Consider the following 23,736-nt stretch of genomic DNA (forward strand, 5'->3'; position numbering starts at 1 on the left):
TTGGATTGAAGGATGCAAAGTATTCTTTCTGGATATATCTGGGTGTTTCTGGGTGTTGCCAGAAGAGATTAACTTTTGAGTCAGTGGACTGTGAGAGGAAGAATCTTTAGGAAGACTTATTCACAATGTGTGAGGCATCATAAAATTGGCTACCAGCACAGCTAGAAAAAACAGGCAGAAGAAGGTGGAAAGAGCTGTTGACTTGCTGAGTATTCCAGCCTTCATTTTTCTCCCTTTCTCCCATGCTGGATACTTCCTGCCCTTGAACATCAGACTCCATGTTCTCCAGCTTTTGGACCCTTGGACTTACACCCATGGTATGCCAGGGGCTCTTGGGCCTTTGGCCACAGACTGAAGGCTGCACTGTGAGCTTCCCTGCCTTTGAGGTTTTGGGACTCAGACTGGCTTGCTTGCTACTCGGCTTGAAGATGGCTTATCGTGGGACCTCACTTTGTGAGTCAATTCTCCTAATAAACTCCCCTTCTATGTACATCTATCATATTAGTTCTGTCCTTCTAGAGGCTCATGACTAATACAGCTGCCTTGCCCTTTCCTCTAGGTAATGACACAGTGAAAAGGCACCATTAAGGAACCAGAAAGCAGGACTTCACCAGACCTACAGTCTGTCGGCACCTTGATTTTGGACTTCCCAGCCTCCAAAACTATGAGAAATAAATTTATGTTGTTTATAATCTACCTAGTTTATGATATTTTGTTACAGAGCCAAAGCAGGCTAATATTGCAGTTTCTAGAATTTTATAAAAATGGAATATTATAGTATATATTCCTTTGTGTCTGATTTTTCTAACTTAGCATAATAATTTTTAAAATCTTTCATGCTTTTGTATGTGTCATTGGTGTATTACTTGTATTACTGAGTACACTTCTATTCACCCGTTGGTTGGATTTGATTCAAATTCCCGTCTACTGTAAATCAAGTTCTGATGAATAACCGGCTCCAAATCTACGTGGGAATATATGATTTCCTCTGTCTTGGTGGAATACTTAGGCATGGAATGTCAAAGTTAGAGTGTATATTTATGTTTGAATCTTTAATGAACTGCTGCATACTTTTCCAGAGTGGTGTAATTCCATTTTACAATCTCACCTCAGCTGTGTAGGAATTACGGTTGTTCTTCATTGTTGTTAACACTTGATATTGTCATGTTTTTGTTGTTCTTTCTGGCACTTTTGAAGGGCATAAAAATGGCATCCTATTGTTTTCTCTTAAATTTTAATAATTAATGATGTTTTCACATAGGCTTAGTTATCCATTAGTCTTATTTTATAAAATACTATTTTGTGAATTTGTTGGGGTAGTAGAGTATTATATATAAGATTTTTAAATGTATTCTGAATGCAATAACTTATTCAGATGTAAGTGGTGCTACATATTTGCTAATTCTGTGGTTTGCCTTATTTTCTTAACTATGTATTTTTTAGAGTTTTAATTAGAAAAAGCATATTTTTTTAAATTTTATTTTATTGTTTATTTTTTGTTTTCATGAAATTGTCTGATAATGAAAACTGTGAAAAAAAAATTTGTTTTTTAAGCTATCCAGTGAGTGGTATTTTACGATGGCAGCTTCTAGTAAGAGTAATTCAATATATTTTAAAGTTGTTTGTGTATATCTTGTTTTTTTAATTGATCAAAATAATCAGTGCTTCTTTAGTACTGTTTGTTTTGTTTTGTTAATCATAGAGTTTACTATTAGTGTCAATGAATGTTAGCAGGAAAAGAAATTAGGATTATTATTTTATGTTTAAATTAAAATTAATATGTTTAATATGTTTAAATGCCTAACATTTAAGAAATAGATACTAATCAATTTAAAATTTAACAAGGCACATTAATTTCCCTTGACTGGGGAAAGGCTCATTTAATGTGTTAGGGGACAATCATAATGAGTCATAAGTTATCTTCAGTAATTAAGATCATAGGTAACAACAAAGATAATAACCTTATAATATTTAATAGAAAGTATGCAGGCATTGGCTTTTTATTCTCTATCATGTCATTCATTAACAGGAACCACTTACTTATTTTTTCTTAGTGGCATATCCTAGATGTTTGCATTTTGTATTGCATATTCAAGTAAATGATATTATTTATAGTGTAGACTTTTGTTTATGATTGCCCCATTTGAGAACACACATTTTTAGTAAAATATGAAACAAATTTGTTTAAACCACTTGAAGCCTGGGAATTTCTTCAGCTCTGGAATCAGAAAACCGAATGTAACATTCTAGAGAGACTTTAGTGCATTTATTTATAAGTTATATAGCCAATTGATATGGTTTAGCTCTATGTCCCCACCCAAATCTTATCTCAAATTGTAATCCCCATGATCCCCACATGTGAAGGGACGGACTAGGTGACAAGTGGTTGGATCATGGGGGCAGATTCCCCCATGTTGTTCTTATGATAGTGAGTTCTTATAAGATTTGATGGTTATTTAAGGCAGTTTTCCCTGCTCTTGCTTGCTGTCTTTCGTCTGCCACCATGTAAGATGTGCCTCTTTAGCCTTCGGCCATGATTGTAAGTTTCCTGAGGTCTCCTCAGCCATGCAGAACTATAAGATAATTAAACCTCCTTTGTTTATAATCTTTATAGCAGTGTGAGAATGGACTAATACGTCAATTAAATGATATTACAAACAATAGTCCAAGTTATATAATATTGTGTTGTTTGTGACAAAACAGTTTTTGGGGATCGATATTTCATGTCCTTTATAAAATGATTTTATAAGTTATCATTCTTTTTCTATGCCTGGAAATAGTTAATAGCACTGGGATTATCATATTTTAAAAGATTTAATAGAATTTCCATGTGAGACAACCTTGATGAAAGTAATATTTGTGGGAGATTTTTCATTGTGTTCTCTATTTAATGTATTATGTATAGTTGGCTTAAATTATTTCTCTTCTAAAGTTAGCTTAGTGTTTTGAATTTTTAAAATTTGTTAAAACATAAAATTCTCTTACTTGAGCTTTACAAATGTATTTACAAAGAGGTGTGTAAAATTCATTCCTATTTTGTGCAATTTTGTGTTCTTTGTTCTGGATTAATTATCTAGTATATGTCATTATGTTTGATTTTTCAAATAACTAGTTTTTTACAAGTATTTTCTAGTTATGCTCTTTTTTATTCCCTGAATTCACTAGTGGGCACTGGTATAAGTCCCAAAGTCCAAACACCTGAGACCTAGGAGCTCCTATGTCTTTGTGTAGGAGAAGGTGGATTTCCCAGCTCAAGAAGAGTGAGAGAACTTGCCTTTCCTTCACCTTTTTGTTCTATTAGAGGCCCCAAAAGTCTAGAGGATGACCACCCATATTGGTGACAACAGATCTCCTTTACTCGTTCTATTGATACACATGCTAATCTCTTCTGGAAACACCCTGATGGACACACCTAAAAATAATGCTTTACCAGGCATCTGAGCATCCCTTAACCCACTCAGATTGATGCATAAAATTAACTATTGCAGGTATGCTCAAGAATCAAAAGATTAAACACAATAAGGTATAAACATCTAATGAAAGATTGCCAATAAAAAAGAATGAACTACTCATGCATATGGCAACATGAATGAATCTCAAAATTATTACACTTAATGAAATAGTCAGAAAAATAAAGTACTTTCTGTTTCAAAAAATATAAAGTAATATAAGTGGAAGCCAATTTATTGTGACATCAGTGGTTCCTAGGTCAAGAATTGGAGAGAGGGAGGGATGCGCTACAGAGGACATCAGGAATTTTGGGAGGTGTTGAAAATGTTCTGTATCTTGACTGGATAACTAGCTACAACATGTGAAGCTCAATTCTCTACTGTATACCTAATTTAATGTGACTTTTGAAATTATAATGAGCCATTACTATTAGGAAGGATCCTCGTTTCTGTTGAATAGGTATTGCACGTGCTTTATATGCCACACATGCAAGAGTCCGAGTAAGCTGTTCTCATTGCCCTGAAATGGAGGCATACTGCTCCTTTCTTCCTATAATTTTGCTAAACAGGTGACACTTTTATGTATACACATTCACTTCAGAAATATTCCTAGCATTCTGGTATAATGGATTTCAACTTAATTTTATCAGATCCTATTGGAATCAGCTCTAGATGATGAGATAATATGAGTGATAATTGGAATCTTTCTAGTTTTACTACTTCCAAGAGTTAACATGAACATATTAATTTTATAGTTACAGAAAAATAATATATAATGGCTGATCACAGTTAGGAATGTGAACTACTTTTGGATCCTTTCAATGTGAGCAGCGGAGGAGGTTTCTTTTTAGGCACAGATTACTCTTAATGTGTCATTGATGAGACTCTGGTTTCTGAGTCTAAGGTGATGGCATCATAATAAGGTCTCTGGTTATTTCATGATGTAGTATACATAATGTTCATATTGATTTGGTAGCTCAGTGAGTATGAGTTTTCAGGTGGATTGATTAGTGATCTCAGTTACAGAGAACTTGAGAAAGTTGAGTCACATATAATAAAGCAGGGTTCTACAGGGAAAATCCCAGGATAGCCATAGCAATATTTGGTGTTAGATGAAGGTGAATGTATCATGTGTGTTTCTGCCTTATTCCACCATCTCAGACTCAAATACCTACTGGTACCTACAGGGATCAAGCAGTAAAAATAAATATATGAATGAACTAGCTGTAACATAATAGAGAGCTGTATGGCCTGTGGTGAACCAGAGAAATGATACTTTTTAAATGACATTCAAATTTATTGTTTCTATCAAGACTGTGTAGATAGAATTTAATCCACGGTATGTCAATTTGCAAGCCCCTGTTACACTGCCATAAAAAGGAGTCAAACAATGTAATTCTGTCACACATGTACAATTCATTGACTACTCACTGCCTTCTCCTACATGCCCATAAGTACTTATAGTAAAGAACTGTCTCTCTTTGAGCTCATTGTGTCCTCATTATAAAAGTTAGCATAATTATTTATTATTATTAGTTTTAATTTTCATCAATCAACTTTATCTATATAGTTATTTATTACAAAATAACTGATCTGATAGGAGATCAAAGGAAGAAAAATTGAGAGTAGATTTTATGCCTAGCAGTCATTTCCTCAACTCATATTTTATAACCAATTGCAATACATGTAGCTCTGAGCTCTCTGTTCCATTGAAACTGCTCTTTCTAAAAGAATGTATCACTTTTGAATGGAAACATAATGTCTCCATGAATACACTGATCTTCTAGACTTCTCTGATGCAAGTGAAAATAATGATCACTTTCACTTTTGAATTCCCAACTTCTTGTCATTTGGATTTTGGTTCAGCCTCCAACATCTAAGCATTACGTATCCCAGGTTCCCTACTGAGACACTTCTGGTTCTCGATATTTAAAATTTGGAGGTTTGATTTCTTCTGAGATCCCAACTACTATTAATACCCACACTCATGACTCTTAGACACTTGCATCTTAATATGTCAAAAATGTAATGCCTTCACTTCTGCACATCTGTTTACATTTATATCACCTGTCTCTATGCAAAGTGGTAAAACCCCATATAATTTAACTGAAGTCATAAGTAACAGGGTAAACTATGATCTCACCTGCTTGAACTGATTTCACATTTTAATTTCATGTATATTTTTGTTGGTTAGCTATTCATGTAAGTATATATTTCCCATCTTATCTTGAAAAACTACATCTATAGAACTATATTTGATATCTCTGATTTTAAAAATAGTCAATATTTTTTATTATCCCATATGCATTTTAAAATCTCACATATTTGTTTATTACTAGCCTTAATGCAATACTTTCAAAATATTCAGGGCTTTGCATATCCAATATATTTTTAAAACCTTATTTGTTTTTTTCATTTTATAGATTATATTACATCTTTTAACGAGAATAGTTATAATAATTTAAAACCTACTGATGAACTACATCACCTTTAATTCTCTAAACTTTTAAGCTAAAGTGTAAGAGTTTTAATATCATTTAAATTCTTTTTCCTGACTTTGGAATAACTAGCTTTCATAGGTATGGAAAAAGCAAAGAAAACTAGGTTAATGAAAATACTACAGGACTGTTTCTATATTAAACCACTTGTGATATTCATCGTCCTTTTGTCCTAAGAAATGGAGTAACCGCTCAAACTTCAAAGTACATGTGTCAATAAAGAAGACATTTCCAAGTAAAATAGAAACTGCTCCTTACCTACGTTTGATCTCACCCACTCACACACAGGTCTTAGAAGCCAGATGTGAATGTTAAAAATCACCCATCACAGATTTATGCATGAAAATAAATTTGAAATCAGACAGCCTTGCCCACTGCTTATATGTGGATGTCTGACTTTGATATACAATAAACTCCTTACAATATTTCCATACATTTTCTATTGTAAACCAATTCTATACAGCAGAAAAATAACTTTTAAAGCTCCACAGCTTATGAGGCATTTCTAAAATAGAAAATGAAGATCTAGAAATGTTTCAAAACACTACACTGAAAACAATGAACCCTAGGTATCAAATTTACATAGTTGATGTCAAGGTGTATAGACCTTGGAAGATATTTTTGCATGAGGTCAGAGATAAGATCAATCAGGGAATGTAGAGTTAAGCAAAAATGTGCTTCTGAGAAAAGAACCATAAAGCTAGTTAAGAAGCCTGAGTAGAAAATTATTCCTACAGTTATTTGAACCATGTTATGACACCAGTGCAACTAAAGACTACAAGGAGATCTGCTCTTTTGGGCACCTCGAAGTTTTTAATGCTTGGAAATACGATGAAACAACAGCCCACTTCAGATGTGTTCTGGGTGTGATCTGAATGAGCAGAGACGGCTGGTGGAAAACATTAGAAAACCAATGGTCATGTCGCTGTGAAAATGTCTTGTGGGTAAACATGGAAAGAATGAGTAATCACCAGTCCTTGTAAATTATGGACTTATTAGCAAGAACACAAAATAATATGCTAATATCTGCCAAAAATAAGTGGATACAAAGCCTATGAAATAAAGGGAATAGACTAAGTATGTTTTTCAGAGATATTCATTGCTTTTTTGGTAACAGCAAAATCTTGGAAACCAAAATCTTCATTAAAAGAAGAGTGGTTAGGTTAATGATGAGTTAATAAAGAGACTATTCTCCATTGCCAGTTTAAAAAAAATGTACCCTGGTATGAAACACTCTATAATATATGTTTTAAGTAAAAAATTAATTTATAAAGCTTAACAAAAATCACATTTATATATATGTGGGTGTGTGTATGTGTGTGTATCTATCTCTCTATCTATCTCTCTATCTATCTATCTATCTATCTATCTATCTGGCATATGTATTGATATAGATTGGATATTTGTCCCTTACCAAATCTCATGTTGAATTGTAATCCCCAGTCCTGGAGGTGGGGTCTGGTGGGAGGTGTTTGGGTAACAGGGTGTGTGTATTAGTTTGTTTTCTTTTTTTTTTTTTTTTGAGACGGAGTCTTGCTTTGTTGCCCAGGCTGGAGTGCAGTGGTGTGATCTTGGCTCACTGCAAGCTCCGCCTCCCAGGTTCACGCCATTCTCCTGCCTCAGCCTCCCGAGCAGCTGGGACTACAGGCGCCTGCCACCACGCCCGGCTAATTTTTTGTATTTTTAGTAGAGACAGGGTTTCACTGTGGTCTCGATCTCCTGATCTTGTGATCTGCTCACCTCAGCCTCCCAAAGTGCTGGGATTACAGGCGCGAGCCACCGCACCACCGGGTCTAGTTTGTTTTCATACTGCTGATAAAGACAAACCCCAGACTGGGCAATTTACCAAAGAAAGAGGTTTAATGGACTTACAGTTCCACATGGCTGGGGAGGCCTCACAATCAAGACAGAAGGCAAGGAGGAGAAAGTCACATCTTACATGGATGTCAGGCAAAGAGAAAGCTTGTGAGGGGGAATTCCTCTTTTTAAAAACATCAGCTCTCATGAGGTTTATTCACTACCATGAAAACAGCACAGGAAAGACCCGCCCCCATGATTCAATTATCTCCCCCTGGATCCTTCCCACAACACTTGGGAATTATGGGAGCTACAAGATGAGATTTGTGGAGAGAAACAGAGCCAAACTATATCATTCCACCCCTAGCCCCTTCTAAATCTCAGGTCTTCACACATCAAAACCAATCGTGCCTTCCCAACAGTTCCCCAAAGTCTTAACTCATTTCAGCATTAACTCAAAAGTCTGCAATCCAATGTCTCATCTGAGACAAGGCAAGTTTCTTACACCTATGAGCCTGTAAAATCAAAAGCAAGTTAGTTACTTCCTAGATACAATGGAGGCATAAGCATTGGGTAAACACAGCCATTCCAAATGGGAGAAATTGGCCAAAACAAAGGGGCTACAGGCTCCATAAAAATCCAATACCCAGAGGTACAGTAAAATCTTAAAGCTCCAAAATGATCTCCTTTGACTCCATGTCTGGCATCCAGGTTACACTGATGCAAGAGGTGGGTTCCATGGTCTTGAGCATCTTTGCCCCTGTGGCTTTGCAAAATACAGCCTTCCCCCACACTGGCTGCTTTCACAAGCTAGGGTTGAGTATCTGCAGCTTTTCCAGGTGCACGGTGCAAGTTGTCAGTGGATCTACCATTCTGGTGTCTGAAGGACCATGGCCCTCTTCTCACAGCTCCACTAGGCAGTGCCCCAGTGGGGACTCTGTGTGGGGGCTCCAACCTCACATTTCCCTTCTGCACTGCCCTAGCAGAGGTTCCTCATGAGCACCTGACTCCTGCAGCAAACTTCTGCCTGGACATCCAGGCATTTCCATACATGCTCTGAAGCCTAGGTGGAGATTCCCAAACCTCAATTCTGCCCACAAAACCACTTTTACCTCCTAGGCCCTGGGCCTATGGTTCTGGGTAGGGGCTGCTGTGAAGTCCTCTGACATTCCCTGGAGATATTTCCCCCATTGTCTTGGGAATCAAAATTCAGCTCCTCCTTACTTATGCAAATTTCTGCAGTTGACTTGAATTTCTCCTCAGAAAATGGGAATTTTTTTTTCTACCATATTGTCAGGCTGCAAATTTTCCAAACTTTTACACTCTGCTTCCCTTATAAAACTCAATGCCTTTAACAGCACCCAAGTCACTGTTTGAATGCTTTGCTGCTTAGAAATTCCTTTCACCAAATACCCTACATCATCTCTCTCAAGTTCAAAGTTCCACAGATCTCTAGGGCAGGGGCAAAATGCCATCAGTCTTTTTGCTAAAACATAACAAGAGTCACCTTTGCTCCAGTTTCCAACAAGTCCCTTATCTCCATCTGAGACCACCTCAGCCTGGATTTCATTGTTCATATCATTGTCAACATTTTGGCCAAAACCCTTCAACAGCAGTTTCTCAATTGTTCCAAAATTGGAACTCTAGGGAGTTCCAAACTTTCCCACATTTTCCTGTCTTCTTCTGAGCCCTCCGAACTGTTCAAACCTCTGCCTGTTATCCAATTCCAAAGTTGCTTCCACATTTTGGGGTATCTTTTCAGCAATGCTCCATTCTACTGGTACCAATTTCATGTATTAGTTTGTTTTCACACTGCTAATAAAGACATACCTGAGACTGGGTAATTTATACAGGAAAAAAGGTTTAATGGGCTATCATTCCATACAGCTGGGGTGGCCTCAAAATCACGGCAGAAGATGAAAGTCACATGTTACATCAATGGCAGCAGGCAAAGAGAGAGCTTGTGCAGCAGAACTCCTCTTTTTAAAACTATCAGATCTTGTGAGACTTACTCACTATCATGAGAAAGCCCAGGAAAGACCAGCTCCCACGATTCAATTATCTCTCACTGGGTCCCTCCCACAGCACATGAGAATTACTGGAGCTACAAGATTTGATGTGAGTGGCAACACAGAGCCAAACCACATCAGGGTGGATCTCTAATGGCTCAGTGCTGTCTTTGCAATAGAGTGTTCTTGTGAAATCTGGTCGTTTAACAGTGTGTGGCACCCCCTCCCATTCTCTCTCTCACTTGTCCCTGTTTTCACCATATGGCATGCCTGCACCCTCTTCACCTTTTGCCATGATTATAAGCTTCCCGAGGCCTCTCTAGAGGAGGAGCAGATGCCAGCACTATGCTTTCTGTAAAGTCTGCGGAACTGTCAACCAGTTAAAACTTTTTTTCTTTTTAAATTGTCCAATCTTGGATATTTCTTTATAGCAATGCAGGAATGCCCTAATACAGAAAATCTTATCAAGGATTGGGGCATTGCAATAATGGTATTTGACAATGTGGAAGCAACTTTGGAACGGGTTGAAAGAGTTTTGAGAACTCAGAAGAAGATAGGAAGATGAGGGAAAGTTAAATGGTTGTAACCAAAATGTTAATTATGATATGGACAGTAAAGTCCCAGTTGATGAGGTCTCACATTGAAATGAGGAACTTATTGGGAACTGGAGCCAACATCACACGTATTATGCCTTAGTAAAAAATGTGGCTGTATTGTGTCAATGCCCTAGAGATCTGTGACAGTTTGAACTTGGGAGTGCTGGCCTAGGGTATCTGGTGAAATAAATTTCTTTTATTATTTTAAATTTAAATTTAAATTTTTTTTTTGAGATGGAGTCTCGCTCTGTTGCCCAGGCTAGAGTGCAATGGTGCGATCTCGGCTCACTGCAAGCTCCGCCTCCCGAGTTCATGCCATTCTCCTGCCTCAGCCTCCCAAGTAAGTGGGACTACAGGGCCTGCCACCATGCCCAGCTAATTTTTTTGTATTTTTAGTAGAGACAGGGTTTCACTGTGTTAGCCAGGATGGTCTCAATCTCCTGATCTTGTGATCTGCCCATCTCAGCCTCCCAAAGTACTGGGATTACAGGCATGAGCCACTGCGCCTGGCCAGAAACTTCTAAGCAGCAAAGTGTTAGTGTTCAAGATGTGTCATGGCTGCTTCTAACAACCTAAATCCAGATGCCGGAGCAAAGAAACAACTTAAAATTAAAATTTATACTTAACATATAAAGAGTATAAAAGTTTGGAATATTCGTAGCCTAGCCATGTAGCAGAAGAAAAAAAAATCTTTTTTGCAAGAAGAATTCAAGCAGGCTATGGAGCAACCACTTGCTAGAGACTATTTGTACAACTAAAAGAGAGCCAAGTGCTAATATACAAGACAATGGGGAAAAGGCCTCAAAAGCATTGCAGAGACCTTCACAACAGCCCTTCCTATCACAAGCTCAGAAGCCAAGGTGGAAAGAATGGGTTTGTAAGTCAGGTTCAGTGCTATGCTGCCCTGGCAACCTTGCAACACTGCTCCGCCATCCCAGCTGCTGTAGCTCCAACTCCAGCCAGGCTTCAAAGGGGCCCAGGTACAAGTCAAGCTGCCACTTTGGAGAATGCAAGCCTTATGCCTTGGTGGCTTCAACGTGGCATTAAGCCTGCAGGTGCAGAGAGTGCAAGAGTGGTGGATTCTGGGCAGCCTGCACCTAGATTTCAGAGGATATATAAGAAGACCTGGGTGTCCATGCACAAGCTAGCTACAGGGACAGAGACCCCAGAGAGAAGCTCTACTAGGGTAGTGACAAGGGGAAATGTGGGGTTGAAGCTCCCACACACGATCCCTATCAGGGCACTTCCTAGTGGAGCTGTGAGAAGGGGGCCACTGTCATCTGGATCTGAAAAATATAGAGCCACTGGCAGCCAGCATCTTGCATCTGGAAAAGTTGAAGGCACTCAGCCACCTGTGAGAGAAGCTACAGGGGCTATACCCTGTGAAGTCACAAGGATAGAATTGCCCAAGGCCTTGGGAGCCCACCCCTAGCACCAGAGTGCCCTGAATATGAGCATGGAGTCAAAAGAGATTATTTTGGAGCTTTAAGATTTAATGACTGCCCTTCTGGGTTTTGAACTTGCATGGAACCCATAGCCCCTTTCTTTTGGGTGATTTCTCCATTTTATAATGGGAATGTTTACCCAATATCTGTACCCCCATTGTATCTTGGAAATAAATAACGTATTTTTGATGTTACAGGCTCATAGGTAGAAGGGACTTGCCTTGTCTCAGATGAGACTTTGGAATTTTGAGTTAATGCTGGAATGAGTAGAGATCTTGAGAGACTGTTGGGAAAGCATGATGGTGTTTTGCAGTTTGACAAGGGCAGGAGATCTGGGAGATATCATTGGCCAGAATGATAGAGTTTGAATGTTTGTCTTTGCCCAAATCTCATGTTGAATTGTAATCCCCATTACTGCAGGTGGGACCTGGTGGGAGGTGTTTGGGTCATGGGAGCAGATCCCTCATTGCTTGATGGTGTCTTTGTGATAGTGAGTTCTCAAAGATCTGGTCATTTAAAAGTGTGTGGCTCCTCCCCCGCCCTTCTCTCTCTCACTTGTTTTTGCTTTTACCAAGTGATGTGCCTGTTCCCCCTTTGCCTTCTGCCATGATTATAAGCAAACTGAGGCCTCCCTATAACCTGAACAGACGTCAGCACCATGCTTTCTATAAAGTCTGCAGAACCATGAACCCATTAAACCTCTTTCCTTATAAATTGCCAAGTCTCAGGTATTTATTTACAGCAATGCAAGAATGGCCTAATACATGCATATAACATTTTATAAGGTTGAAAATGAATATTGTATGCACACACACACAGACACAAAAACACCCATATATACACACACATACTTGCCTGTGTGTGTGCATGCATGTATAATTTTTAAAGATAAACCACCCAATTAAAAATGGACAAAAACTTGAAAGATATTTTTCAAAAGAATCTATACATATTGCCAACAAGTATATAAAAGATAATAACATAATTATCACAGTAAATGTGTATTAAAGCCACAATAGAGCAAGATTACTTACCCAATGACATGGCAAAAATGCAAAAGTAAGACAATCCTAAATGTTAGCAAGAATGTGGAGGAAATCTATACTATAATATAGACTATGGGAGTGTGAAATTGTTTAGTAACTTTGCACAATAGTTAGCTATTAATTAGAAAGTTAAAATTATACCTGCTGCCATAATTTGGATGTTTGTTCCCTTCAAATCTCATGTTGAAATTTTATCCCCAATGTTGGAGATAGGACCTAATGAGAAGTCTTAGAAGTGGATCCCTGAAGGACAGATTAATGTCCTCCCTTGAGGGGAGGGTGTCGGGTGAGTTCTTGTTCTATTAGTTCCTACAAGAACTGGTTGTTAAAAATAAACTGGCATGTAACCTCTCACTCTTTGTAGCTTCTTTCATCTTGGGATCTCTGCATACACCAGGTTCTTTTCACTTTCTTTGTAAGTGAAAGCAGTGTGAGGCCCTCACCAAAAGCATATGATAGCAACATATGTTTCTTGTACACCTTATATAACTATGCACCAAATAAACCCATTTTCTTTATAAATTACACAGCTTCATGTATTTGTATAGCAGCACAAATGAACTAATACACCTACTTTATTATTTATGATAATTTCACTCTTATTTACATAAAAATATGAAAAACTATGCCATACATACACAAAAATTTATATAAGAATGTTCAAATAATTCTTACTAAAAATTCAAATATCTGAAATATTCCAGATGTCCATCAAATACCACATAATGATGGTGATATTTCCATAAAAGGGAATGTTATTCAGCAACAAAACAAAACAAATTTCTGGTACATGCACAAATGTGAGTAGATCTCAAAAAATATGTAATGAAAGGCATTGTACACAAAAATGTATGTATTCTATTTATATGAAGTTTTATTATAGGTGAAACTTTTTTTTGGAAAAAAGAGAAAACTAGTTTACTGGTCTGGGGGAGGACATTCAAGGGATTGAGTGAAAAAGAAAAATAATTTTCTGGGGTGATGGAAATGGTGAATTGTCTAATAGTTGTTTTGGATTATAATGGATATTCATTTGTCAAAATGATCAAGTCATACACTTAAGATAGTATGTTTTATATAGTAAATCATACCTCAGATACATTTGTGTCTATATCTGTGTTTGTGTATATGTTAAAAAGGGGTAAACAGACATGGCAGGTTCCTCTCAAAATATTCAAATGACTACCAAACAGCAAATGGTATACCTACCATTTTCACATTTCATTCTATGTTCAGATTAAACAATTACTAAAAAAAAAGTTGAATCCTAATTAGTACTATGTATGCTGAATTATTGGAGAGAAGTGTATTCATGTCTCTAACTGCCTTACAAAAATATAAGATGGATAGATAGAGTGATACATGATAAGTTGTATGTTATTGGTAGAATCTAAGTGGTGAGTGTACTGGTGTTCACTGTACAAATACTGCAACTTTTCTGCTTGCTTCAGTAACTTCATAATAATACACTTGGGTAATCAAAGCTTACCATGAGCAGAACTTGGAGGGTTTGTTTCAGTGGTCCTCCCTGGCCCTTTGTCTTCCCTCCCTCCCTCAGAGTAGACCGCCACTTCTTAGGCCTACGGTGCCTAAAGACTGTCTTTCAGTGTTTCCTCCCTCTTCAGAAGGAAGCAGGACCCACCCACCACCTTTCCTTCATAGAGTGTCACTCTGAGCTCCCCTTGCTTCCCCAGCCAATAGTTGCCACTGACTTGTACTTAATGAGAAAATGGTGTTCCTGGAGGATTTCTTTTAGTGCTCGCCAACAGAAAAGTAGGAATGAAAAGCATTGTAAATGTAAGCATTTATATTGTGCATCAAGCATCATCAAGGTGAACACGTGGGGAAGAGAGTAGCACATAATATGCTATTTTGAGGCCAGAAGGAAATAACTGATGGTGTTTGTTAGGTATATCTTTTGTCTGTTCATTTTTTTCCTTTGTGTAACCTATTAAATATTTCTCTTTTGTCCTCCTTTTTCAGACATATGATGTTTGCACACAGAGAGTACTTGAACAAGGAAAGCTTGCTGGGTTTGGAACAGATTCTAGATTGTGAATGTGAGACCAAAACCTACTCTGAAATACCAACATAGTGAATTTCACTTCATGTTTTTCTCTCTAAACATATAATCTAAAGATATGTTGTTTATGTTAGTTTTTGATAGTTCAGGTGTAGATAAAAGGGCTGGTCACAGTCTAGAATATAATACATTTAATCTCTATAAAATGCTGTGGTTTTTTTTCTTTGCAAATATATGATACATTTGAAAACAGGAAATGTGAATTATAATTAATCACCAGACTCCATTTATATTCAACTCCTACCATCTATAAACAACTAAACTTTCCTTCAGGACCAATATATCTCTACTTCTCAGAAGTATGGGGTTATCTCATTCTTAGCTGTGATAAAATGGCTTTGTTTAATTGCCTCGAGCTTTATAAATTTCAAGAAAAATATTGTCATTCATGCTGTGCTCTTTCTCCTAAAATAATTCAAAATTGACAGAGTATTTTGGCAATCTATTCATTATATTGGACAATAAAGCACAAATTTAACATTTTAAAATGTCAAACGCTTTTGCTTAATTGAACTGGTTTTTTCTAAGATGTTAGTATGCAATATCAATAAGTGAAAAATACAATTTTGACCTTCCAAATGGTCAAATCAACATTTAAAATAAATCTATACATATTGAGACATGACTTATTTTTCTTTGAAATATTATATTACTTTTCAATTCATGGAGGATTAAATAATGATATTGAAAGGACAAAATGAAAATAAAAGAGATGATTCAATTTGTACCTCGATATTGAAATTGCAATTCCTGGTTTACTTTTCAACATACAATCATATTCCTCGGACGCAAAAAAAAGTTTGACAATATGTCATTAAAAAGTCACTGATTTGTTGATACTACGCAGTCCCATGACTTTTTATTTTGCCAGTGAGTAGCACGTTAGAAATATGAATTATTTTTGTCCTCACAACTCTGTGAGTGAGTTCTTCCAGAAATTGAGGCACACAAAGTTTAAGAAACTCTTTCAAGATTCACAGCTAGAGAGTGGTAGGATGGAGTCTTACTCTTAAGTATTGTCAATATAGAATTGTCACATATGTATACGTTTTAAAATAATTTTAAGGCTTTCTGCTCTTTAACAGCTCTACACATACACACACAGCATATATAGAATTGAATAAGTATATACGTAAGTGTATGGCACACATATTTTGTGATTCCACAGCTCTTTGGTTGATGTAATTACTCAATACAAGCAATTTTCCCTTTTGCTACCCTTGATCCTCCTAACTCCTAAGGAGAATTAATGCATCTTATGAGTATTTATTTATTGTCCACAACTACATATGGAATATATGTTAACTACATAACTGCTCACTGTGTTGCCTTCTGAGCCTCTCTCTCCTCTCTCCTCCCCTCCCCGAAAAAATCTCAGATTCTGAAGTGAGAAATTAAGAATACTGAGGTTGTCATTCTGTTTGGGTCAATATATTGGGCCTTCTTTGAAGCCAAAACTACTTCTGGACTTCTCAACCATGTAAAGATATAGATTTATTTTTTAACACGGTTATAACATAATTTTATATTATTTGTAGCATACACTTGCTAACTGAAGCATTGTTTATTTTCTTTATTAATGTGAGGTATGTATTATACTGAATCATGTTATTATGTTTCTGTCACCATTGCTTATAATAATTCCTGACCATTGTAGTCTTTGGATACTTAAAATACTTGAAAAACAGGATTAGATATAATTTATCAATAAGGTCTTAAAAATCTCACTTTATAAAATATACATTGATAACCCACAGTAATTAATAATCTAAGAGTGCAATCTCAGTGCCCAAACCTCTGAAATTAAGCTCACTGATCTCAGTCAATATAACATACTTTGTAACTTGACATCAATAAACTAATGCTGAATAGAAATAAGGTATACATGTTTCTTTTGCTTTTTTTAAATTTATTTTATTTTATTTTATTTTATTTATTTATTTTTTGAGACGGAGTCTTGCTCTGACGCCAGGCTGGAGTGCAGTGGCACGATCTTGGCTCACTGCAACCTCCGCCTCGTGGGTTCAAGCGATTCCACTGCCTCAGCCTCTCGATTAGCTGGGACTACAGGCACCCGCCACCACTCCTGTCTAATTTTTTTGTATTTTAGTAGAGACAGGGTTTCGCCATGTTGGCCAGGATGATCTTGATCTGCTGACCTCGTGATCCCCTCGCCTTGGCCTCCCAAAGTGCTGTAATTACAGGCGTGAGCCACCTGCGCGAACCAAACTAAAGTCAACATAGTTTTAGTTTCCAAAATGACAAACTTATTTCTGATCCTGGGGACTTGAATGTAGCTTTTGGGATGGGGACAGTATAGAGAAATGTTAGAATGTTCGCTGTTGGATTACAGAGGCCAAATGAATATATCCCCACTGTCCAAACGTTCCCTATAGTCCCAAGAGACAGGCTTCCTCCTTTTCCCTTTGAGATGCAGTCTTCATTTGCAGAAAGTGTATTACTTCCCTACCCTTTTTTCAATGCCACATTTGTCTCAAGCAGATGTGCACATGTTGGATCCAAGCATAGGAGTTTCCAAAGAGCTACAAATAGCTTAGATGTCTCAGTGATCTAAACAGCACACAATCACGGCCTTGAGTAATACAGATTTATTGCAATTAAGGAAAGAAAAAAAAACCCAGAAAACAACTTCTATGTATCAGCCTGATGGTGAGCTTCCTGGTATCAGAAACATTGCATCTTTTTTTTTCTCTGCCTCCTGTGTTGAAGTGATTCTCCTGCCTCAGCCTCCCGAGTTGCTGGGAGTACAGGTGCCCATCACTTTGCCCGGCTAATTTTTGTATTTTTAGTAGAGACAGGGTTTCGCCATATTGGCCAGGCTGGTCTCCAACTCCTGACCTTAAATGATCTGCCCGACTCGGGCTCCCAAAGTGCTGGGATTACAGGCGTGAGCCACCGTGTCCAGCCAGAAATATTGAATCTTATTATTCTATAATATTTCAAGTGTCCAGTTCTGCCCTTTTTGGGGAAAAAAATGCATTGACTCTTATGGGACCAGCATTTGCTTTTTTCCTTTGGAATCAAATTATCCTTTACTACATGCAGACATGTTAGGACAATTAATTCAATTTCTGCACTTCTTAGGCCGAGTGAGGTAGAAAAGGATTTATTTTTAAGTTTTTGTCGTGATAGAATGTACATAATATGAAAAGTATCATCTTAACCATTTTAAGTTGCAGTTCAGTAACATTAGTACGTTCACATTATTTTGTGTAATCCTCACCACTGTGTGTCTTCAGAACTTTTTTTGTCATCCCAAGCTGGAACTCTGTAGCCAGAGTTCTGTAAACAATAACTTCCCATTTCTGCTTCCTGCCACCCCTGGTAACCAATATTCTACTTTCTTTCTCTATGAATTAAACTATTCTAGGTACTACACACAAGTGGAATCCTACAATATTTGAGTTTTTGTGTCTGGTAATTTCACTTAACATAATGTCTTCATGGTTCATCCATGTTGTAGCATGTATGTGAATTTCACTCCTTTTTAAGGCTGAATGATTTTCAATTGTACGCATATATCACATTTTGTTTATTCATCCATTCAAAGACATTTGGGTTCTTTCTGCCTTTTGCCTATTGCGATGAATGGTGCTGTGAACATGGATGTACAATGTTCTATGAACATTATTGTAGAACTATCTATACTGTTTTAAAATAAATATTTCTGTTTTAAATTCACTTGGGTATATTCCTCAAATTCATTTTATAGTAAATTATCTTTTTTTTACTTCTATCATCTTCACTCTAAGCCACAAAATGAAATAAATAGATAATGACAACTAATTTATCTTGAGTTATCTTTTGCTTTTCTTCGCTGTTATTGTTATATGTGTGTTTTAGAAATGCTAATCATATAACAGTATTTCTGAAGCATGTGTTACTATTAGGTACAAAACACTTTCAAAAAAAAGATTGCCATTATGTATTTTTTCTCTTTAAAATGTATGGAAAATTCAGATGGACAGATTTAATTACTAAAGCTCTTATTTTTTTTCAAGACATTTTTTTCAAGTCTTTTATTTACACAAATAACATACTTTATGAAAGAGAATGGACTCTAATTGTGAGTGTAAATTAACATTATAAAAAAATTAAAAAACTAGTTAGGCATAAAATTTCAACTTTGCATTTGTCTATGTAATGTGTCTACTGTATATAAAACATTGTATTGGCCATTGTGCAGGAAATTATAATGACCCTAAAAATAAATTGTAGCCAAGCTCTTGAGAGGAACAGTTAGAAAAACAAAGTGTTCCTGTCAAGTTATTTTTATCAAAATTATTTTATTTTCTTTGCCCTATCAATGATTAAATGTAGTCAAATAACATTTTAAGAAAAAGAATACGTAAGACATTTATGTCTAGAAATGGTGGATCAAGTAACAGAGGCCAACTCTCCTATTGAAGGTAATAATGGAGCTTTTAAAATCTGCTCCTAGGTATCAAAAGGCTCATAAAATTGCCAAGAATTTCTGGGCCACCTTTTCAGGGAAGAAGGTAAAACACATTCTGAGATCTGAAGCTAGCATCTGGAACTACTTTTCCTCAGTATGTATTTGTCTCTCATGAAAGATGTAGCAGAAAACCTGAGATGAGTTTTGAGAGCCCAGTGGGGTTATGTAGACAAAATTTGGAGACCAGACTTGGCCTGCAAGGCAGCCCTGCTAACCTACCCTCACCAAATTTTATTTTGTCACCCTGAAAGAGTCAGGTGTAATATTCTGGCACTTAACCAAAAACTAGCTTGAATCATTTTAATCCTCAAATTAAAATATCATGACTTTAGTTTGTTAATGGCCTAAGATGTCTGAAACAAGTAATCAAGTTATAGCATAAGGAAAAACATCATCTTAGTATACACTATTTTAAAATATTGTTTAAATGCACTTTTTACACTCAATCAAAAATGACCAGACCTACGAGGAGGAAAGACAATGTTAAATGACATGTAGCAAGATCAACCGACACTAGAAACAGACCCATGGGAGTTTCAAATACTGCAGCTACTAAGGAGATAAAATATGAGGTGAAGATTTTGTTAGATCAATAAAACAGACATAAAACAACATAACAATATTTTAAAAGAAGTATTCTTTTATTTTACTAATAAAATAAAAATGCTTATCTTGAAATAAAAATATTTTATAGAAAGAAAACATGAGAGAAAGATTGAAAGCAAATCAGCATCAATGGAAATACTAAAGGCAGAAATAATATAAGCAAAGTTAAGTCATAGACACAGGGATGGCGGGGACCAGAGAGAAATAATGAGCCATGGAGATGCTAACTATGCCAGTAAACTAAAAATTATGACTATTTAATATATTCTTTGGAAATTAAATCAAATATTTACTATTGAAATACAGAATGACAATCACATTAAGTTGAATAGTACAGACTACACATAAATATTTTGAAGGTTCTTGCATTGACCAAGAAAAAAGTGAATACACTAACATTAGACTTGACAAACTTGAAATGCATGTTTAATAAATATAATCATAAAAATAAGATAATTATAAAAAGGTATGCAACTTCCAAGCCAACTGAAGGAATGGGATATAAAAAGACTTATAAGTTATAAAACTCATAACTTATGAAATATAGTCAGCATGAACTATATAAGCATGAGAAATGTTCATTCTATTAATTTGTACATAAGCTTATGCATTACATGATTCAAATAAATACAAATTTGGGCTGTATCTGCTTTTCTACAGTAAGCTAATCAAATAACCAGACAATACAAAAAAGATTTTTTTAAAATCCATTTTAAACTGTTTAAGGAATAACGGAGTTCCCCTCTTAATTAGTTAAGTATTACATAATCAAAATTAGGTGATTATATTCTATACTTTTTAACATATTGTATTAGTCTGTTCTCATGCTCCTGATAAAGTCATACCCAAGACAGGGTAATTTATAAAGAAAAGAAGGTTTAATAGACTCACAGTTTCACATGGCTGGGGAGGCCTCACAATCATGGTGGAAGGCGGAAGAGTAAAAGCATATCTTACATGGTGGCAGGCAAGAGAACTGTGGAGCACAAGGGGGAAAAGGGTTATAAGATCCTGTGAGAACTCATTGACTATCACAAGAACAGCATGAGGGTAACTGCCCCCATGATTAAATTACCTCCCACCATGTCCCTCCCTTGACATGTGGCAATTATGGGATCTACAATTTAAGATGAGATTTTGGTGGGGACACAGAGCACATCATTCCACACCTGGCCCCTCCAAAATCTCATGTCCTCCCATTTGAAAACACAACCATGCCCTTCCAACAGTCCCTCAAAGTCTTAACTCATTCCAGCATTGACTCAGAAGTCCAAGTCCAAAGTCTTATCTGAGACAAGACAAGTTTCTTCTGCCTATGTGCCTGCAAAACCAAAAGTAAGTTAGTTACTTCCTAGATACAATGAGGGTACAGGCATTGTGTAAGTACATCCATTCCAAATGTGAGAAATTGGTCAAACCAAAGTGGTTACAGGCCCCATGAACGTCTGAAATCCAATAGCGCACTCATTAAAACTTAAAGTTCCAAAATGATCTCCTTTGACTCCATGTCTCACATCCAGGTCACTCTGATGCAAGAGCTGGACTGCCACGACCTTGGGCAGGCTGGCCCCTGTGACTTTGTAGGGTACAACTGCCTCTCTCCTGGCTTCTTTCACAGGCTGGTGTTGAGTGTTTGTGGTTTTTCCAGGCACACTGCAGGCTGTCAGTGGATCTAACATTTTTGGGTCTGGTGGACAGTGGCCCTCTTCTCACAGCTTCACGAGGCAGAGGCCCATTAGGGACTCAGCGTGGGGGTCCCAACCCCACATTTTCCTTCCTAACTGCCCTAGCAGAGGTTCTCCATGAGGGCCTCTCCCCTGCAGCATACCTCTGCCTAGACATCTAAGCATTTTCATACATACTCTGAAATCTAGGCAGAGATTCCTAAACCTCAACTCTTGATTTCTGTGAACCTGCAGGTTCAACACCACATGGAAGCTTCCAAGGCTTGGGGCTTGCACCCTCTGGAGCCATGGCATGAGTTGTACCTTGCCCTCTTTTAGTCATGGCTGAAACAGCTTGGACACAGGGCACCATGTCCCTAGGCTGCACACAGCAGAGGGGCCCTGAGCCCAGCCCACAATACCATTTTTTCCTCCTCAGCTTCTGTGCCTGTGATAGGAGGGACTGCCATGAAGGTCTCTGACATACCCTGGAGATATTTTCCCCATTGTCTTAGTGATTAACATTTGGCTCCCCGTTTCTTATGCAGATTTCTGCAGCTGGCTTGAATTTCACCCCAGAAGATGGATTTTTCTTTTCTATTGCATCATCTGGCTGGAAATATTCCAAACTTTTATGCTCTGCTTCCTCTTGAACACTTTGCCACTTAGAAATTTCTTCTGCCAGATATCCAAATCATCTCTCTCTAGTTCAAAGTTCCAAAGATCTCTAGGGCAGGGGCAAAATGCCACTAGTCTCTTTGCTAAAGCATAGTAAGAGTCACCTTTTCTCTAGTTCCCAACAAATTTCTCATCTCCATCTAAGAGCACCTCATCCTGGACTTCATTGTCCATATCACTATCACAGTTTTGGGCAAAGCCATTCAACAAGTCTCTAGGAAGTTCCAAACTTTCCCACATTTTCCTATCTTCTGAGCTTTCCAAACTGTTCCAACCTCCGCCTGTTACCCAGTTCCAAAGTCGCTTCCACACTTTCAGATATCCTTATAGAAGCACCCTACTCCTGATATCAAGGTACTGTATTAGTCTGTTCTCACACTGCTAATAAAGACATATATGAGACTGGGTAATTTATATAGAAAAATAGGATTAATGGACTCATAGCTTCACCTGGCTGAGGAGGCCTCACAATCATGGTGGAAAGCTGAGGAGAAGCAAAGACACCTCTTACATGGCAGCAGGTAAGAGAAGTGCCTAGCAAGGGGGGAAAAGCACCTTAAAAAAAATCACCTCTCATGAGAACTCACTCACTATCGCAAGAACAGCATGAGGGTGACTACCGTATGATTAAATTACCTCTCACTGGGTCCCTCCCTCGACACATGGGGATTATGGGAACTACAATGCAACATGAAATTTGAGTGGGGACATAGCCAAATCATATCACATATGTATGTATATAGTTTACAAAATAGCTAATATATTAGGCACATGTTCATATAAAATAAAGTTTGTTTACATGTCATATAGTATATGTTTACATGCTATATAGTAATATAATTTGTGTAATCAATATATAATATTGATTTTACCTATAAAAATCAATTCATTATATTCTCTACTTTTTGAGAAAATATGGCTCAACAAAACAACTCCAGGACCCACAGAAATCCAATATAAATTTCTATTTCTTTTACTGTTCCGAGGAAAAGTAATAGAAAATACTAAGGAACTGATATGATGTTTGATATAATAAAGCTTGCATTTGCTCTATCTCTAGAAAATAAATGGTGGCTAATTTAGTAATATTATAAACTCTTTCATCAATTATTATGAAGAGGAGATGAAACTGAAGCACTAGAGTAATAAAGCAATTGCTAAAAAGCATTTTCAGAGTGTACTAAAGAATTCTCTATTTCAGAACACTTTGTCTCAAACTGGGCCAGTGCCATTTTAATCTACATTTTAGTGAACAGCATCTTTGATATTTAAACTGTGCACATGGTTGTATTATTTTGCTTAATTTTCACACCAAAATTAAATATTCCATATATCCAAATATACTTAACAAGAAGTTGAAGGAGACAATAGTACACCATCACCATGTC

The 23,736-nt window shown here is 36.9% G+C and overlaps 1 long non-coding RNA gene across 1 annotated transcript in view; it reads right to left on the minus strand.

Annotated features, from left to right (window-relative positions):
- LOC107971464 (uncharacterized) overlaps nucleotides 1-22,042 on the minus strand; it is a 43,295-nt gene extending 21,253 nt beyond the window's left edge. The window contains exons 1-2 of the long non-coding RNA XR_008548247.2: nucleotides 21,253-22,042; nucleotides 20,898-20,982 (exon numbers count right to left, since the gene is read on the minus strand). This is a non-coding gene — a long non-coding RNA (uncharacterized LOC107971464). The remainder of the gene's footprint in view (nucleotides 1-20,897; nucleotides 20,983-21,252) is intronic.
- Between the last annotated feature and the right edge of the window lie 1,694 nt (nucleotides 22,043-23,736).

The sequence above is a fragment of the Pan troglodytes genome, chromosome 4 (assembly GCF_028858775.2).
Source record: "Pan troglodytes isolate AG18354 chromosome 4, NHGRI_mPanTro3-v2.0_pri, whole genome shotgun sequence".
Taxonomy (NCBI): domain Eukaryota; kingdom Metazoa; phylum Chordata; class Mammalia; order Primates; family Hominidae; genus Pan; species Pan troglodytes.